This window comes from Microtus oregoni, unplaced genomic scaffold (genome assembly GCF_018167655.1).
Source record: "Microtus oregoni isolate MIOR12 unplaced genomic scaffold, Mior012 000095F_ref0000231, whole genome shotgun sequence".
In the NCBI taxonomy this organism is placed as follows: Eukaryota; Metazoa; Chordata; class Mammalia; order Rodentia; family Cricetidae; genus Microtus; species Microtus oregoni.
Window position 1 is genome coordinate 447,304 of NW_024544708.1, and position 17,688 is coordinate 464,991.

Genomic DNA, 17,688 nt, shown 5'->3' on the forward strand with positions numbered 1-17,688 from the left:
TTTTTTTTTTTTTTTTTTTTTTGGTTGTTCAAGACAGAGTTTTTCTGTGGTGTTGGAGCCTGTCCTGGAGCTAACTCTTGTAGACCAGGATGGTCTCGAACTCAGAGAGATCCGCCTGTCTCTGCCTCCCACGTGCTGGGATTAAAGGCGTGCACCACCACCACCTGGCCTAAACCCCGTTCCTTTTAAATGAGTTTAAAAAAATAAACAAAATCCAGCTTCCTCCTCCTTGAACAACAACAACAAAAATACACTGCAAAACTTCCCGAAACAAAGTAGTGTATTTCCCAAGGGTAAGTGTAATTCACTCTGAATCCACTGGAGTGAGTTCTTTCTGCTACAGAAACCTGCAAAGAAAGACACTCAAGACAGACAAATAAACAAAAAAGCAAACAATAGTTCACCAGACAATCTGGAGGAGCAGGAGACCGTAGGAAAGAAAGGCCGACTTTGCCTAGAACTGAAAGGACAGGAGAAGGCAGGCAGGGTCTGCAAAAGGCAGAGAGAAGATGAGGGAAGGAAAAAAGCTGAACAGATTGGTGCCCTTCCAGAGCTCTGGTTGAAACAATGCCCTCCTACCACCCATGCCCACCTACCCTTGAGCAGGCCCAAAAAGAATGATTTGGATCAGGCAAACAGGGAGCACGTTGCACATTTGAGAAGTGTCTATATTGAATCTCCAGAGGGAACATGTCACCACTGCCCCAGTCCCTGGGCCTGACCTACTACACAGTGTAGGTCCCTCTTCAGTTAGTTATGGGATTCTCCCCCTTCCACAGTATATCTTTTTTAAAAAAATATTTTTCCATCTTCTGTTTTTCTTTCTTTTCTTTTAACTCTTTTTTTTTTTTTTGATCCCAGAATCAAGACTGGGAGCTGCTGTAATTGGAAGTACGTGCATGGTATTGGGCACATTGGAAACCCATCTGTTGTGCTGATGGGAATCACCTTAATCTGTCTCCCTCTAAATGGGGAATCATCTAAAGCCAGGGAATTCCTCACTGACTCTTTGTCTAAGAATTCTACATAGGCAAACCCTTTGGAAAGACCACTGAATTTGGCACAGACCATAGTAACATGGTTGGCTGAACCACATCCATGAAAATGAGCTTCCAGCTCTTCTGCTGTTGCACCATAGTCCACATTGCTAACATAGATGGAACTGGCATCAGCCTCCATCTTTTCCTCAAGAGATGTGATCACTGAGCCAGCATTACCAGGGGTTGTACTCTTATTTTGGGGTTGAATTCTTATTCATCTGCTTCTCTACCTCATTTTGTAGCTCTTTTAACTTCTCATCCTCTTCCTCTATCTCCCTGACTCCCTGAAGCTTTGATCACATCTAGGTCTGGGCCCTCAATGATGCTATCCCTGGGGTTCACCTTAAGTAGTACTGGCTCTTCTTCCTGCTTCTGGCTGCCAGGGACTCCCCAGGTGTGCCCAGAACCTGCAGAGGGGGCACAGGATCACTGCTCTTTGGGAAGGTTGTTCCCATGGTCCCCTGCACCACTGGCTCTCTCCCTCTCAGGCTCCCCAAAGGCCCCGAGCCACTGATCAGGCACGAATCTCCAACCACCTGCTTCCCCCACTGCTCCTTAAATCATTTTTCTAGGTTGTTTGGGATTGGGTATCAATGGAGCAGCATTTATCTGAAACCAGAAGAAAGCACAAGGGTCTGGAGAGCCATCACAAGAGATCTCTGTTTGCAAAGAGAGCAACTATATCATGAGGTTTCTGTCTTTGGAAGACATATCAGTAATTGGAGGTCAGAAACAACAGGTTTTTGTTTTTTTGGGTTTTTTTTTTTGAGATAGTGTTTCTCTGTGGCTTTGGAGCATGTCCTGGAACTAGCTCTATAGACCAGGCTGGCCACAAACTCACAGAGATCTGCCTGTCTCCGCCTCCAGAGTGCTGGGATTAAAGGTGTGTGCCACCACCACCCAGCCAGAAACAACAGTTTAAGTGTTACTTTGAGATAACTCTCGGAAAGTTGTGCAGTTTGTGTTTATTTAATTTCTGTACACATATAATCAAAGGTAGCTGGGTAACATTGGTCAAGATCACACTTTTCCTTGCCTAAGTTTTCTTTGGTCTTTTGATTAAAAGTTGACTATATATTTCTGCATCTGCTTTTGCCTTTTTATATCCTTCCCCTTAATTCTTTCACAAAAATTGTGCACATTTTTTTATTTATGTATAATTGTGGAAAGTATAGAAGTCATTATACATGATTTTTTATACTACCTTTTCTGTAATCTGACTGTAATCTAAATATATTATTGGTTATCTTTAAAATAATGGACCTTCATCAATTTTATTCAGAAAATTTCTAATTTTATCAGGTCATTATTGTTTTTTGGAAAGTTTATGTTAAAAGACTGCTTTTATTCATCTTTGATGCCTGCTTCTTTCCATTTCCTGGCATTTCTATGTTTTCCAGTTGTTGCTATCTTCATGTTTGAATCTTTGCTACTTAAGTGTTGGTATAATCAATACATAATCCCTTGAGCTTTCTGAGTGTTTCCACTGTGAATATTGGTTTGTTATCAGTTGTCCAGTTATAAATTGTTGGGCTAAGCTATTTGTATTCATTTAATGGTAAAAACTTATCATACACAAAATCATAATTTTTATAGATCGTCTTCATAAGGGTCTTTTTCTTTTTTATGTTTTGTTTTTCCTGTTTTTTTAATCTTAGAAAGACTTGACATACTGGATAAAAGCTTTTTTGTGTCTGGGCATGTGGCTCAGCACATATTCTTTTTGTGTATGACCTGAATTCAGATACCTACATGCTAGTTGATAGATTAATTGTTGAAGCCCATGTGGGTCCAACACAGATAATTATTTTCCCTAACTGGACTGGAATGGAGTCACGAAGAATGATCAGACGCAATTTAGGGTCATACTTGTAGGGCAAGATCTCTTGAAGATCTCTTTTTGTTTATTATCCAAACACCTTATTGAGTGGGAAAACACATTAGGCTGTCTCCTAGGCAACCAGGTGAATGGGCTTTTAGTCAGGTCCTCACCTAAGTGTACACTAGGTGTCTAGCAGGCCATGAATTAGCATCTCTATAAGACTTCCTCCAAGCCAGGAGGTATTGGTGCATGCCTTTAATCCCAGCACTTGGGAGGCAGGGACAGGGGGATCTTTGTGGGTTTGAGACCAGCCTGGTCTACAAGAGCTAGTTTCAGGACAGGAACCAAAACCACAGAGAAACCCTGTCTTGAAAAACAAACAAACAAAAAAATAGACTTCCTCCAAATTTCCAAGAAATAGGCACCAAACATCCTGACAAGTTTCAGCCAACACCTCTCCTCAGGAGATCTACATTTCTAACAAAAGAAGAAAGGAACTAAACAGTCTTGCTATTGTTACACAGAGACAGCTTGTCTGATAAGCTACGTGGTCAGCTCATACCAGGCCTATGGCTTTTATGCTTGGCTGCTACACCATACAGAAATATGGGCCTACAGTTAACAAATCTCTAATATTCCCAATTCAGCAACCTTCCTTCCTGTATGTCACCTCTTTGTGTGTGTGAGTGTGTATGTGTCTGTGTGTGTGTATGATATTCTCTGTCATGCACAAACACACAAAAATATCAGTAACCTTATTTTCAAAAGTGCTTGGGACTTATAGAGTAGTTGGAATAAAGCAAGTTGCTTTACACGTACACTGATTCTTTAAACATTTGTTCTCTTGAAATTCCATTTAAAAAGATTTCATTTCCTCACTGTGGTGCAGACTTGGATTCAATCACTAATTGTAGGAAACCACATGGTAGTGATCCTAACAGACACCATTTTCCTCATCATTAGAGAATGAGATGCTTTCAGTAATCAAAACTATTTTCTGTAAAGTAAAAACATCTTCAAGAGAATATTGTAAATTTTGGTGAAACAGTCCTTTTCACCAAACCCATTTTCTATTATTGGTAAAGGAGAGAACAGGAGCCGGGCAGTGGTGGTGCACGCCTTTAATCCCAGCACTCGGGAGGCAGAGGCAGGCAGATCTCTGTGAGTTCGAGACCAGCCTGGTCTACAAGAGTTAGTTCCAGGACAGACTCCAAAACCACAGAGAAACCCTGTCTCTACTCGAAAAACAAAAACAAAAAAAAAAAAAAGGAGGGAACAGTAGTGTACAGGATGCATGATGGCCAGTGATTTCTCAGGAATTGATTTTGCTTTGCATCTTACAGTACTTCTTTAAGAAACACACACACACACACACACACACATATATATATATATATAATTCTACTTTAAGAAACATATATATGAGAGAAACACTGTCTCAAAAAACCAAAAAAAGAAACATATATATGTATATGTTTATATATTTGTGTTTGTCTCTTGGTTTGTCAATAGTGTCATCTATATTGCTGATTTTGTGAACTATAATTTAATCAAATCATGCACTGTCTTTGAAAATGATGGACCTTCATCAATTTGTACTCAGAATATTTCTTATACTCTTTGGTGATAAACAGTTCTACATTTCTCTTCTTGATCTCAGATGCTTGCTTCTAATTATTTAATTTTATTTTTTCATTTATATTTTAATAATAAAGCTTGCCTGAAGATCATGAAGTAAAACAGATGCCATGGCCAGCCTTACACCACAGGCAAGGCTGACACATAGCTTTAATCCCAGTAGTCACACTAGTTTGTTGTAGAGTCAAATGCTGGTGTCTCATTTCTTTAATCCTATCACTAAGGAGTTGCAGATAGGAAGTGACATGTCTGGACACAGAGAGGAATATAAGGTGGTACGAGAGAGGAGCTGAGGATTGAGTGTTTGTAGAAACAGCATTCAGTCTGAGGACTTACAGGGACAGGATACCCCATTTAATCAGTCTAGCAAAATTCACCTATGGCTTCCCTTGGAGGGGATGCTGAGTCTTAGGAAAAGTTAGATTAAGAGAAATGAATACAGAATCATACATTAGACCTAGAGGATGAAAGGTCAATGGAAAACAGCCTGAGTTTATTTCTCAGCCAGCATATATACTAAATATAGCCAAAAGGCAGATCAAAAAGCAGTACAGCCAGCTCCCCACCTCCCTGCACTGTGCTTGGAGGCAGCTCAAACCTGTGCATTATCTGATTCAGCTAAGCAGCTTCTAATCATTAACAAGGAGTGCCCTTGGCTGGCCAACACTAGCCCAAATCTTAATAGAAAAAAATGCACTCTTTCAGCTGGGCAAAATGCTTTTTCTGTTGGCTAACGCAGATGTTATTCACAGCCCTCAAGTTTACTGGAAGAAGTACAGCAGGCATGCTTGAACTCAAAGGGCTTCCTTAAGTCTGAAATGACTCAGGATGATCATTATGATTATTAATATTATGGCAAAAGAGATATTTGTTGTTAATCTCTCCCAAGAAATCACTGCAAGCACTTTGCCAGTGTTTACTTGCTGTCCATTATGATTCAATTTTAACATTAGTAAAACAGTCTATAATTTAACCTTGGTCAATTCTTTTTTTTTTTAAAGATGTATTTATTTATTATGTATACAACATTCTTCCATGTATGCCTGCAGGCCAGAAGAGGGCACCAGATCACATTATAGTTGGCTGTGAGCCACCATGTGGTTGCTGGGAATTGAACTCAGGACCTCTGGAAGGGTAGTCAGTGCTCTTAACCTCTGAGCCATCTCTCCAGCCCCTCAATTCTTGCTAATAGATGAAGTTTCAATTTTCTTTTTAATATCAATGCAGATTTTTTCCACATATCTTTATAGCTTTTTGTCTGTTTATATGGTAAAAATATTGATTTTAAAATAGTATCTTTCCTCTGCAGTAAAATTCCTATAGGGGAATGCATAGCGGTTAAAATGCCTAGAATGAAGACCATGAGGTGGTGGCTCATGTGTTTAATCCCAACACTTGGAAGGCAGAGGAAAGTGGAGTGTGAGGCCAGCCTGGTCTACAAGAGCTACTTCCAGTATGTGATCCAAGGCTACAGAGAAACCCTGTATCAAGAAAAATGTCTTGAATATAACCAAACTTCAGATCCAAACCATCCGTATGTGCGTCCTATAATTTTATTTCCACTAAGCCAATTTTTTCTCTGCTTTAGATGATAATTCTCTTTGACTATTTAAATCTTTGTCACCTTTTATAGTTTGTTTCTAATTACTGGTTTGAATTTTTTTCCCAAATAGTGGACTATAGATGGTAAATGCCTTGCAGCAATTTCAGAAAATTATTAAGATTCCACAAATAATCTCTCCTAATTTTTAAATTTAGGGCTCAAATTTTTGTAAAAGTATTTTACATGCTGAATAATTAATAGAATCTCCTTTTTGTATATTTTCAGAATATTCTGTATATTTTTAATCCCCAAGGAGACAAAGTTTGCTTTACTTCAGCAAACATTTTCTCTAAAGTATGTTCATTTGAATCATCTAATAAAATTCTGTATAATGTTGAAAACATACCTAAATTGAGTATAATTTCAATTATAATAAGTAACAAACTACTCACCTACAGTACTTTATATCCTAATTTGTTTATAATAAAACTTTCGAGGGCTAGAAATTTTCATTGCATGTTTAAGTGAGTAGTATTAAGTAAAATATCTTCAGTATGAATATAACATCATAGACAGTATGTTTTAACAAAAATAATGTCAAGTTTGTATCAAAAGGAAGCATCCATATCTATATCAATGTAAAATGTATAAATAAGTAGTTACTTTTAAAATTAGAAAAAATTTTCACTTCTCTTAATATCTATTTTTGTCTCTATTGTACATGCCATTGAATATGTATGTCTGTATATGTCTATATAAATAATAAGTTTTCCACAATGAACAATGGATTTTCCTGCAGTAATTTTTAAATTTTCAGGAAGAAGATGGGGCCCCACAGCAAGTCAACCTGGTTGATATCATTACATCAAGATGATAATAGCACTGCTATAAGATCTGTTTTGAGTACCAGATGCTCAAGATGGTTCCATCTTAGTTAGCTGAAATGGTACACTTTTTTCAATGTTCTGGATTGACCTTCTTATAGGAAGCTCAGAAAATCCTTACCAAATAGTCAGACTATTTGGAATTATACCAGACAGTAATCTTGGAATTTAACCATCATTTTACTTTCACAGGATCCTAAAGAAAGAACATCGCCACCATGACAGTTGGAAGTAATTCTTTTTTGGTTTTCCAAGACAGGGTTTCTCTTGTCTTTGGAACCTAACCTGGAACTCACTCTGTAGACCAGGCTGGTCTCGTACCCACAGAGATCCGCCTGCCTCTGCCTCCCGAGTGCTGGGATTTAAGGCTATGCCACCATCACCCGGCTGGAAGTAATTCTAAAAACTTCCTCTCCTCTCCCAACAAAGTTTGTACTCAGGGTTAGGAACATCATTTAGGGGTTGGTGATAATTGGTATAGGATTGTGGGTTGGATGGGAAATTTTATTTTTTTTATTTTTTTGGTTTTTCAAGACAGGGTTTCTCTGTGGTTTTGGAGCCTGTCCTGGAACTAGCTCTTGTAGACCAGGCTGGTCTCGAACTCACAGAGATACACCTGCCTCTGCCTTCCAAGTGCTGGGATTAAAGGCTTGCGCCACCACCGCCTGCTTGCCATTTTGGTTTTTTTTTTTTTTAAGATTTATTTATTTATTATGTATACAACATTCCTTCCACATATGCTTGCCAGAAGAGGGCACCAGATCTCATCATAGATGACTCTGAGCCACCACGTGGTTGCTGGGAATTGAACTCAGGACCTCTGGAAGTGCTGTCAGTGCTCTTAACCTCTGAGCCATCTCTCCAGCCCTGTTGCACATTTTGAAAAGTTGCTTGATTGCACTTCCTGCTTACTCAAGTAATATTTCCCTTCTCATATTCAATGGTGTTGAAAACTAGATAGTTGTTGTTACTTTCCTCTCATAAGTTGTCCAAATTATTTATTAAACTAGTTAGCGTGGGAAAATTGTTGAATATATTGTTCTTATTGTATATAATTTTGTATTGGGCTTAGAACTCTCTTATTTTGAAAAAAAAAACAAAAAAAAAGAACTCTCTTATTTATACAAAAGGGGGAGAGGCTTTGGAAAGAATTACAGCCAGTGGTTTCCCGCCCATTGGGGCGTGACATCTTATACTATACTTGTCAATGTAGAGCATGAGTTTGGCCTCTTTTCTGACTGTGTGATTCAGATTCTGATCTCTGTTCAAGCATAAGATTCTGATTTAAGAGTCCATCCCTAAATAAGTATACATTTATTTCTCAATTCTAGCTGGTGTTGTATTTCTTTAAAGCATCCTTCTTCAAGCAACATTAAATGGGAATCAATGAAATGACTAAATGAATTTTTTCCATTGTTGACCATGAACTAATAGTAACCAGGTTCACAATGTATTTGACTGAATGAACAACCTCCCAGAAAAGATCATGTATTTGAACAAGTTTCTCTCCATAGTGGTTTTCTTTCAATTTTCTGTGGATCTTTAGTAGGAGAAGAAGCTCTTCTATATGAAATTCCTCATTGTATCCAATGAATCTCAAAACCCTCAAGTAATTTCCTGACATTTAAATCTACTGTGTTGTGCTTGACATTAATCAGCCAGCTTCCTACTTATACTGAAATGCTTTCAACATCATTATAGGCTTGATCTCTAAATCACATAAAATATAGCAGAAACAGTTGTTATTCAGTCCTCAGGAGTTTGGTAACCTGCTGTTTTAATTGTTTCGTTTGCTTATATGAGTAACTGTATGGCTCTCAATTCCTGTAACTAATGGGAGGCATCATTCCTAGCTCTATTTGTTTTTATGTTATTGGATGATGGTGCTAGAATGTAGGTATTTTTTATGTCAAGTATATGCTGCTGTGCTGAGCTTCATAATTTCTAAAATTTTAAAAATTGACAGAGGGCATCACTCTGATTGCAAAGATGACATGTATTCATAACATCAATACTGCCTGAGTATTCTGAGTGATTAACTGGAGTGAAAACAATTCTTTGTGGGAAGTTCCAGAAAACTCTTTCAGTTCCTACTATCCCATTGTTTGTATCATTTCAGTTTGCAATGGAAACAGGGTCTCAATGTGTATTTCCACCTCTCCTGGACCTGATTGCTTAGACTTCACTGGCATTCAACTCAGAGACAAACATTCCCACCTCTGTTTTCTGAGTGTTGTGTTTAGAGGCACAATACTTCAATACACCCAGTTTGTCTATTTTTTAACTTTCTGTACTCAGTAATTTTTCATACAATGTTCTCATGCATACAATGTACTGTTGATCTTTTCTGTTTTTCTCTCCCTATGAATAGATATTTCTCTTATAAGGTGGTACAAAGGGTACAGAAATAAAATTTACTCTCCTTTTAAATTTCATTCTAAAGTGACTGTCTATGTCATGGAATAAGTAGATAACACCAGAATCATACAACTATACTTTCAAAGAAGTATGCATTGCAATGTTGCCACTGTCATGCTTACATTGTACACACGTGTGGTATATTTTTGAAGGCAGTGACCTATGATGATGTGCATATCAACTTCACTAAGGAAGAGTGGGATTTGCTGGATGCTTCCCAGAAGAATCTCTACAAAGATGTGATGCTGGAGACCTACAGGAACCTCACTACTATTGGTAAAAATAAATTTCTTTCATGTTTCAAAATATGGAGACAAATTTTCCTTGGTGTATGATTTTGTTCTGTAATTTGATTTAGAAAGAAAGAGAATGAGGTGAATAACACAGTCATAGTTCTTAGGATAATAAGCTAATTATTTCACAATGATAAATAATATAACATACATATTCTGGTACTGTATTTTAGGATACATTTGGGAAGACCATAACACTGAAGAACATTGTCAATGGTGTAGAAGGCATGCAAGGTAATTTTCTTATGCAAGTTTATAACAATGTGCCTCTGATGAGTTTGTAATGTGTTATGACACTTTTAAACAAAACAACAGTGTAAATAAGAACAGGCTTAAATGAATTGAGGGTTATTAAATTCTCACAAATCCATATAGCGCAATTTCCTGTATGTGAATTGCATTTGCAAGGCATTCATTTAAGAAAAAATCAAGGAAGCAATGATTAAACAGATTTTACCATTAACCATGAGAGCTATATTATACATCTGCCAGTCCATTTGTTTCTTGTTACTCATGACAGAAAATGAATACACATTTCAGTGATGATGAATATAGCTGCAAAACTTTCTACTAAATCAATAGCCCATGGTAAGTCTTGTATTACTCATATAGTTTTTGTGACTGTTTTAAGTTTAATGAAAGCAGCTGTTGGAGTCAAGGATCAAGGGGCAGATGTTGTGGCGAAACCTTAATATCTATACCACAAGTCTGTGAGGAACAGAAAGTCAAATCGTGAGGATTCAATGTGGAAATCTTTTATTGACTATTCTTCCTTTCCTATAAATATCATATGTTACTCTTGACACAAGAGTATGAGCATAGGCATATGGAAATATTTAGCATACCTCTCCTTAAGAACAATTGAGAAGATAAAATGTAGTTCCTATGTAGAGTATACTTGTTGAATTTGATCCAAGAATACAAAATTAATTCATTTGCTAACATCATTGTTAATACATAAACTCACATTACGAAAAAACCACGATGAGTTCTAGGTCTGTGCAAATACTTTTAGGTGTCTTAGCTCACTTAGCAAATGTATAATGATTCACAATATAGAAAAATTTATAAATGTAGTAAAGTTGGTAAAGCACTCAGTGTATGCAGTTCTCTTCAAAATTGTAAAAAAATATAATAGAAAAATATAGGTATAGATGAAAAAGTAAACCATGGCACAAAGGCAATTATCATCACAAATATTTTCTGAGATGCAAAATGACCCCTAATGGGTGAACAAAACATGATTTAAAACAAAGTTATAAAACCGTAATGTTTGATACCTTTTTTACAATTGGAAAAAATATGAAGTTAATTCATATAGATATGAGGTTTTACAGTGCATTGAATGGGGTGAAACTTTTACATGTGTAAATTATCCTTGCAGAATTGAAAGAAATCAAACTGGAGCAACGTTTTCCATATATTCTGTGTGTGCTAAAGCCGTGTCTTATAACACTCATCTTCTAAGGAATGAAAAAACACATATCGGAGAAAAATGCTCTAAAATTAAGCAATGTGATAAAACCTTTGTTCATCCCAATTATCTTCAAAGGCATAAAAGAACACATACTGGAGAGAAAACCTATGAATATAATAAGTGTGGTAAAGACTTTACTCAATACAGTGTTCTTCAAACTCATAAAGGAACACATACCGGAGAGAAACCTTATGAATGTAATCAGTGTGCTAAGGCCTTTGTTGACAACAGTGCTCTTCAAAAACATAAAAGAACACATACTGGAGAAAAACCCTATGAATGTAATCACTGTGCTAAGGCCTTTGCTGACAACAGTGCTCTTCAAAAGCATAAAAGAACACATATTGGAGAGAAACCCCATGAATGTAATCAGTGTGGTAAGGCCTTTGCACGTCATGATCATCCTAAATTGCATAAAAGAACACATACTAGAGAGAAACCCTATGAATGTAATCAGTGTGGTAAGGCCTTTGCATATCACTATTATATTCAATTGCATAAAAGAACACATACTGGAGAGAAACCCTATGAATGCCATCAGTGTGGTAAGGCATTTACCCAACTTAGTGGTCTTCAAATACATAAAACAATACACACTGGAGAGAAACCCTATGAATGCAATCAGTGTGGCAAGGATTTTGCACATCATAGTCAACTTCAAAGGCATAAAAGATCACATACTGGATAGAAACCCTGTGAATGCAATCCGTGTGTTAAGACCTTTGAATATGAAACTAGTCTTCACATTCATAAAAGAATGCACACTAGAAAGAAACCTTATGAGTGAAATCAGTGTGGTAAGGCCTTTACAGAACCCCTGTACTCTTGAAAGGCATAAAATAACACCTACTGTAGAGATATTGATGCATGGAATTTTTGGTAGGAGGAGGAAGGTCATTGTTTAATCAAAAAACTGCCTTGGCCCATTTGATAGGCCAGCCCTTATGTGGGTGAAGTAGACAGAATGCCGGGAGGAAGAGGGGAGTGAAGCAGACGTCATTTCCTCTTCCGTCCGGGGAAGATGTGATGCAGCCTGCCACCAGGGCAGACATGCAGAATCTTTCCCGATAAGCGCACCTCGTGGTGCTACACAGATTAGAAATGGGCTAAATTAATATGTGACAATTAGCCTAGAAGAGGCTAGATATAATGGGCCAAGCAGTGTTTTATTTTATACAATTTTTGTGTTGTTATTTTGGGGCATAAGCTAGCCAGGCAGCCGGGAGCTGGGTGGCAGGAAGCGGCCCGCAGCTCATTCAACAGAATGGTGCCCATGTGCACAACTGCTTCCACATAATGCCTGGGAAAGCTTGGGAAAGAATAGAGTAAAGCATGTTTTTTTGGTAGCAGCAATTTCTCATTCTGCTCTGCTTGCTAGAGGCAAGCAAGCACTCTCATCTAAGAAAGGCTTCCTGACTAAGCTTTAGCTGCAAAACCCTGCAGCTCTTAAGAGGTCCTGCCAAGAAACACTTAAATGGTGTTGATAAAAGCCAACTGAATGCTTGTTTGTTTTCAGCAGTAGCAGGAAAAAAGTGCCCACAGCTCCTTTAACTGAATGGTGCCCATGTGGACAACTGCCCGGCAAAAGTGCCATTTTAAAATACCCCCTTCTGGGCTGTCCTGCCAGGGCAGACTCTGAGTCTTTCAGGCAGGCAGTTGACTGAGTGTGGTCTGGGAGCAGAATGCTGCAGCTTGCTTGCTGGCAGGGACCTTGAAACGCCATAGACTTGTGGCAATAAACATGGCTACAGCTGGTACTTCCACCATGAAGCTGAAAGCTAAGACTGGATCTAGCCGCCAAAGCCACGGCTTTAATCCTGCCCATATTGCTTAGTAGTTTAAAAGCTCATGTGGTCAGAAAAAAAGAGGGAGATATATAGTAAAGAGAGATTCAAATTGCTTCTCAACTTCATATTGAGAAGCAAAAAAAAAAAATGCAGGATATCCAAAACAAGTGTATACAAAAAATAATTTCTGGAGTCATCACATTCCCTGACTTCAGTCTACTACAGAGCTACAGTACTGAAAAGAGCCTGGTATTGGCACAAAAACAGACAGGAGGACCAATGGAACTGATTCTAAGAATTGGATATCAATCCACTCACCTACTACACCTTAATTTTGTCAAAGAACCAAAAAATATATGATGGAAAAAGAAAGCATATTCAACTTGGTGCTGGCATAACTGATTACCAATGTGGGGAAGAATGAAAGATCCGCATCTATCATCATGAATAAAACTCAAGTCCAAATGGATCAAAGACCATAACAGAAAGCCAAACACACTAAACCACATAAAAGACATAGAAAGTATACTTGAACACACTGGCAAAAGAGACCACTTTCAAATTATAACACCAGTAGCACAGACATTGAGAGAAATAATTAATAAATGAGACCTTCTGAAACAAAAGTTTCTGTGAACCAAAGACATGATCAGAAATACATAAAAGGCAGCCTATAGTATGTGAAAAGATCTTCACCTACCCCACATTGGACAGAGGACTGATCTTTAAAACATACAAAGAAATAAAAGAAATAGTCATCAAAAGAACAAATAATCCAATATTAAATGGAGTACAGACATAAAGAACTTTCAACATAGGAATCTTAAATTACTGAGAGACACTTAGTGATATTTCCAAACTCCTTAGCCATTAGAGAAATGAAAATCAGAACAACTCTGAAGTTCCCTCATATCTGTAATAATAGCCAAAATCAAAAACATTGGTGACAACTTAAGCTGGAGAGGATGTGGGGTTAAGGGAACACTCCTCCATTGCTGATGGGGGTGCAAACTGAGTCAACCAGTTTGATATGGTGTTTTCTCAGAAAATTAGAAAGCCAACTGCCTGGTTGTGAGGCATGCCTTTAATCCCTGCACTTGGGAGGCAGAGCCAGGTCCCTCTGACTTCAAGGCCAGCCTGGTCTACAAGAGCTAGTTCCAGGACAGACTCCATGTCTACAGAGAAACCGTGTCTTGGAAAACCAAAAATTATAAAGAAAGAAAATTAGGAAACAACCTATCTTAAAACCCAGCAATACCACTTTGGATATGTACCTAATGGATGCTCAGGCATACTACAAGGACAAGTGGTCAACTATGTTCACAGCAACATTATTTGTTCACAGCCAGACCCTGAAAACATCCCTTCCACTGAAGAATGGACAAAGAAATTAACATGGATAAAGACAATTACATCTTCAAATTTATGGGCAAATTTTTGGATCTAGAAAACATAAGAGTGAGTTAACCCAGACCCAGAAAGAAAAATATAAATGTACTCACTCCTAAGTGGCGTTTAAATATAAAACCGAACAACCAGTCTACAATTCACAAAGAACATAGACAACAAAATGGAAACAAAGAGATATATATGACAAAGACAAGATCTTAGTAAATTGGGAACATGTGGATCATGGGAAAGGGGGAGGGGAGAGGAAGGGAGAGTAGTTGAATAAAAGACAGTTAAAAAATCTTTGGTAAACAGCAGTTCATGGGTGAATTATACAAAGTACAAAATGAATAGCTGAAATTTGCTTAATTTTGTAGCTGAATAAAATAATTCCTCTTTCCAAGGCAAACTCATTTATGACATTTAAGTAAAAGCATTCCACACATATTTTCCAAAAGAAAATTGAAGGTGTATACCATATCTCCCCATGTTTCCGAACCTATGATCACACACACATGAGAGAGAGAAGTGTTTGATTTTACTTAATATAGCTGCATTCATTCTAAATTCACCATTAAACACTAAGTTCATGTTTTTATTATGAATTTTGAAGGTTGTACAAGTCAGAGTGACAGACCCTGACCTATGTGAGTACTAATTGAATCTTTAACTTTTGAAAATACCAAGTTAGAGTGTAAGAATATTTTGGGCTTTTATAGGTCAGATGTGCACCTAAAGGGCAATGGATCTTTTTTTTTTAATATTTTTATGGTTTATTTAACCTTATTATTATGTGTGAAGGTGTCAGATAACCTGCAACTGGATCTTCATACAGTTGTGAGCTAACATGTGGGTGCTGGGAATTGAACCCAGGTCCTCTAGAAGAGCAGTCAGTGCTCTTAACCACTGAGCCATATCTCCAGCCCCAGCGCAATGGATCTTGTATCCAATAAATCTAGCAGCCAGAATCAAGAACTGAATTGAAGAAAGTGACCACACAGTTTACAGTTCGAATTATAATGTAGGAGACCATGCCCAAGTGGATTGGTATCTTACAGGCTATTGACTGAAGAAGATCTCCCAATACCTAACCCTTGTGCTTAAATAAGAAATTCCAAACATGGCTGGGTGGTGGTGGCACATGCCTTTAATCCCAGCACTCGGGAGGCAGAGGCAGGCGGATCTCTGTGAGTTCAAGACCAGCCTGGTTTACAAGAGCTAGTTCCAGGACAGGCTCCAAAACCACAGAGAAACCCTGTCTCGAAAAACCAAAAAAAAAAAAAAAAGGAATTCCAAACTCAATACAAAACTATGTATACAAAAAACAGATGTCAAATATAAAGTTAGAATTACAAGCATAATCAATACTAAGGAAGGAAGATATACTAATGTTTTGAGAAGCATTCTATCCTAAGGAATCCATGTCTTGTAGTAGAAATGACTTGGCTAGATCATAAGAGGATGGTAAGTATGATTATCTCATCTTCAACCCCATCAAAGGCCTGAGAAGAGCATTAATATTACTTGAGTAGGCAGGTAGTGAAGTCCAGCAGCCCGCAAAAGTGTAGATGACAGAGACAACTGACTGCCTGAGCAACCAACTAAAGTCTCATTACAATGTTGAAGATTAAGACTTCCTATCAGAATATAAAAAATCTTTAATCTGCTATGCAGTAAAGCAGGAAAATGATCTCAAAATATAAACCATGTATAAGTATCTTGATCAGAGGTAGAATTATATAATGCAATATGATAAATATCTCATAAAATTGTGTCAATAAAAAATGTTTTAAACAGGTAGAATCATGCATAGATACAATCTGACAAAATAACTTTGCATAGGTGTTACAAACATTCTAAACAAAATTAGAAATATTCTATATGATAAGTATAATTTGAATTTGTATCAATAAAAAACTCTATACCAATGTAAATTATCCATAAATAGTTCACAAGTATTCCTTCTATTACAAACTATTATTATTAGTGTGAGTAAGTAATCTACCTATTATCCCATTCAATTTTCCCTCTTTTTTTTGAGATCTCTGGGTATACATAATTTCACCCAACCCTATATGTGTAATAATCAACTCTTAAATGTTGTCCCTGACCATGAAGACAAACTTTGTTGGCAGAGGGAATGGCATCTTCTAGAATTGCTTCCAGATGTCATGGGGGCAATGTTCTTTCTATGGGATATTATAAAAGTGAAACGGTATTTGATAGGGTTGTTCTGAAGTTCTTATTTGGAATTGTGGCCAGAACGTTGTAAGAAGGTGCACCATATCTGCAGCTTGTACCCATAAGTTGGTCCCATAGTGCTATTAGCATCATGCTTTCATATCAATCAGGTAGAGACATTGTGGGGCTCCAATGTCTTCTTCTTGGAAGCTGTTCATTGTTGAAAATGTAAACATTATTCATGTAGACATATTTTCAGTGAAATATAAGATATAGACAAAATGGGCATGAAGGAAAGTAAAATGTTCCTTTAAAATCTATCTTCTTTCTGTCCCATAGCAGAAGGCTATTGATATGAGACAGAAGTTTTGAGTTTTTCTTTTAACATTGTGCTTGGATTTAGAGAAGGATTGACACTGTCTAATTCTAAAACCATTTCTGATTCTGAAGTAACACACATCTGATCCCATACGGGTCTGCCAGGTCCTCTAGCACAAGTAATGCAGAAATTGATCAATTATTGATTGGTAGTGTGCTACAAGCCTCTGAATTTCATAAAAAACATCATGTTAATAGCAAAGGTTTGAAGAAAGAAATTTCAATTACATGGCAACAAGCTAAGGAGATTGTAAAGAAATGCCCTACTTGCTCTTTTTATAACCAAACGCCACTGCCTGCAGGGGCTAATCCAAAGGGCACCCAAAGGAATGAAATCTGGCTAATGGATGTGTTCCACTTTGCAGAATTTGGCAAATTAAGATATGTTCATCACACCATTGACACTTATTCAGGCTTTCAGTGGGCAACTGCTTTAAGTTCAGAAAAAGCTGATTCAGTAATCATTCATTTATTAGAAGTCATGGCTATCATGGGTATACCTACACAAAAAAAGACTGATAATGGTCCTGCTTATGTCTCTAGGAAAATGAAACGGTTTTTTGATTATTACAATATCAAGCATGTTACAGGTATACCATACAATCCTACAGGTCAAGCAGTCACAGAAAGATCAAATCGAACTATAAAGGATATGTTGAACAAACAGAAAGGAGTGGAAAACACCCCCAGAAATAGGTTACATAATACTTTGTTAACCTTGAATTTTCTCAATGCTAATGAGAAGGGAACAGCTGCAGAAAGACATTGGATAATGGAAAAGTCTACTGAACTAAATCAACCAGTTTATTTCAAGGATGTGCTGACCTCACAATGGAAG

General features: G+C 37.4%; 1 pseudogene; it reads right to left on the reverse strand.

The window, feature by feature from the left end:
• Positions 1-337: 337 nt before the first annotated feature.
• On the reverse strand, positions 338-14,780 carry LOC121442772 (annotated as a pseudogene).
• Between the last annotated feature and the right edge of the window lie 2,908 nt (positions 14,781-17,688).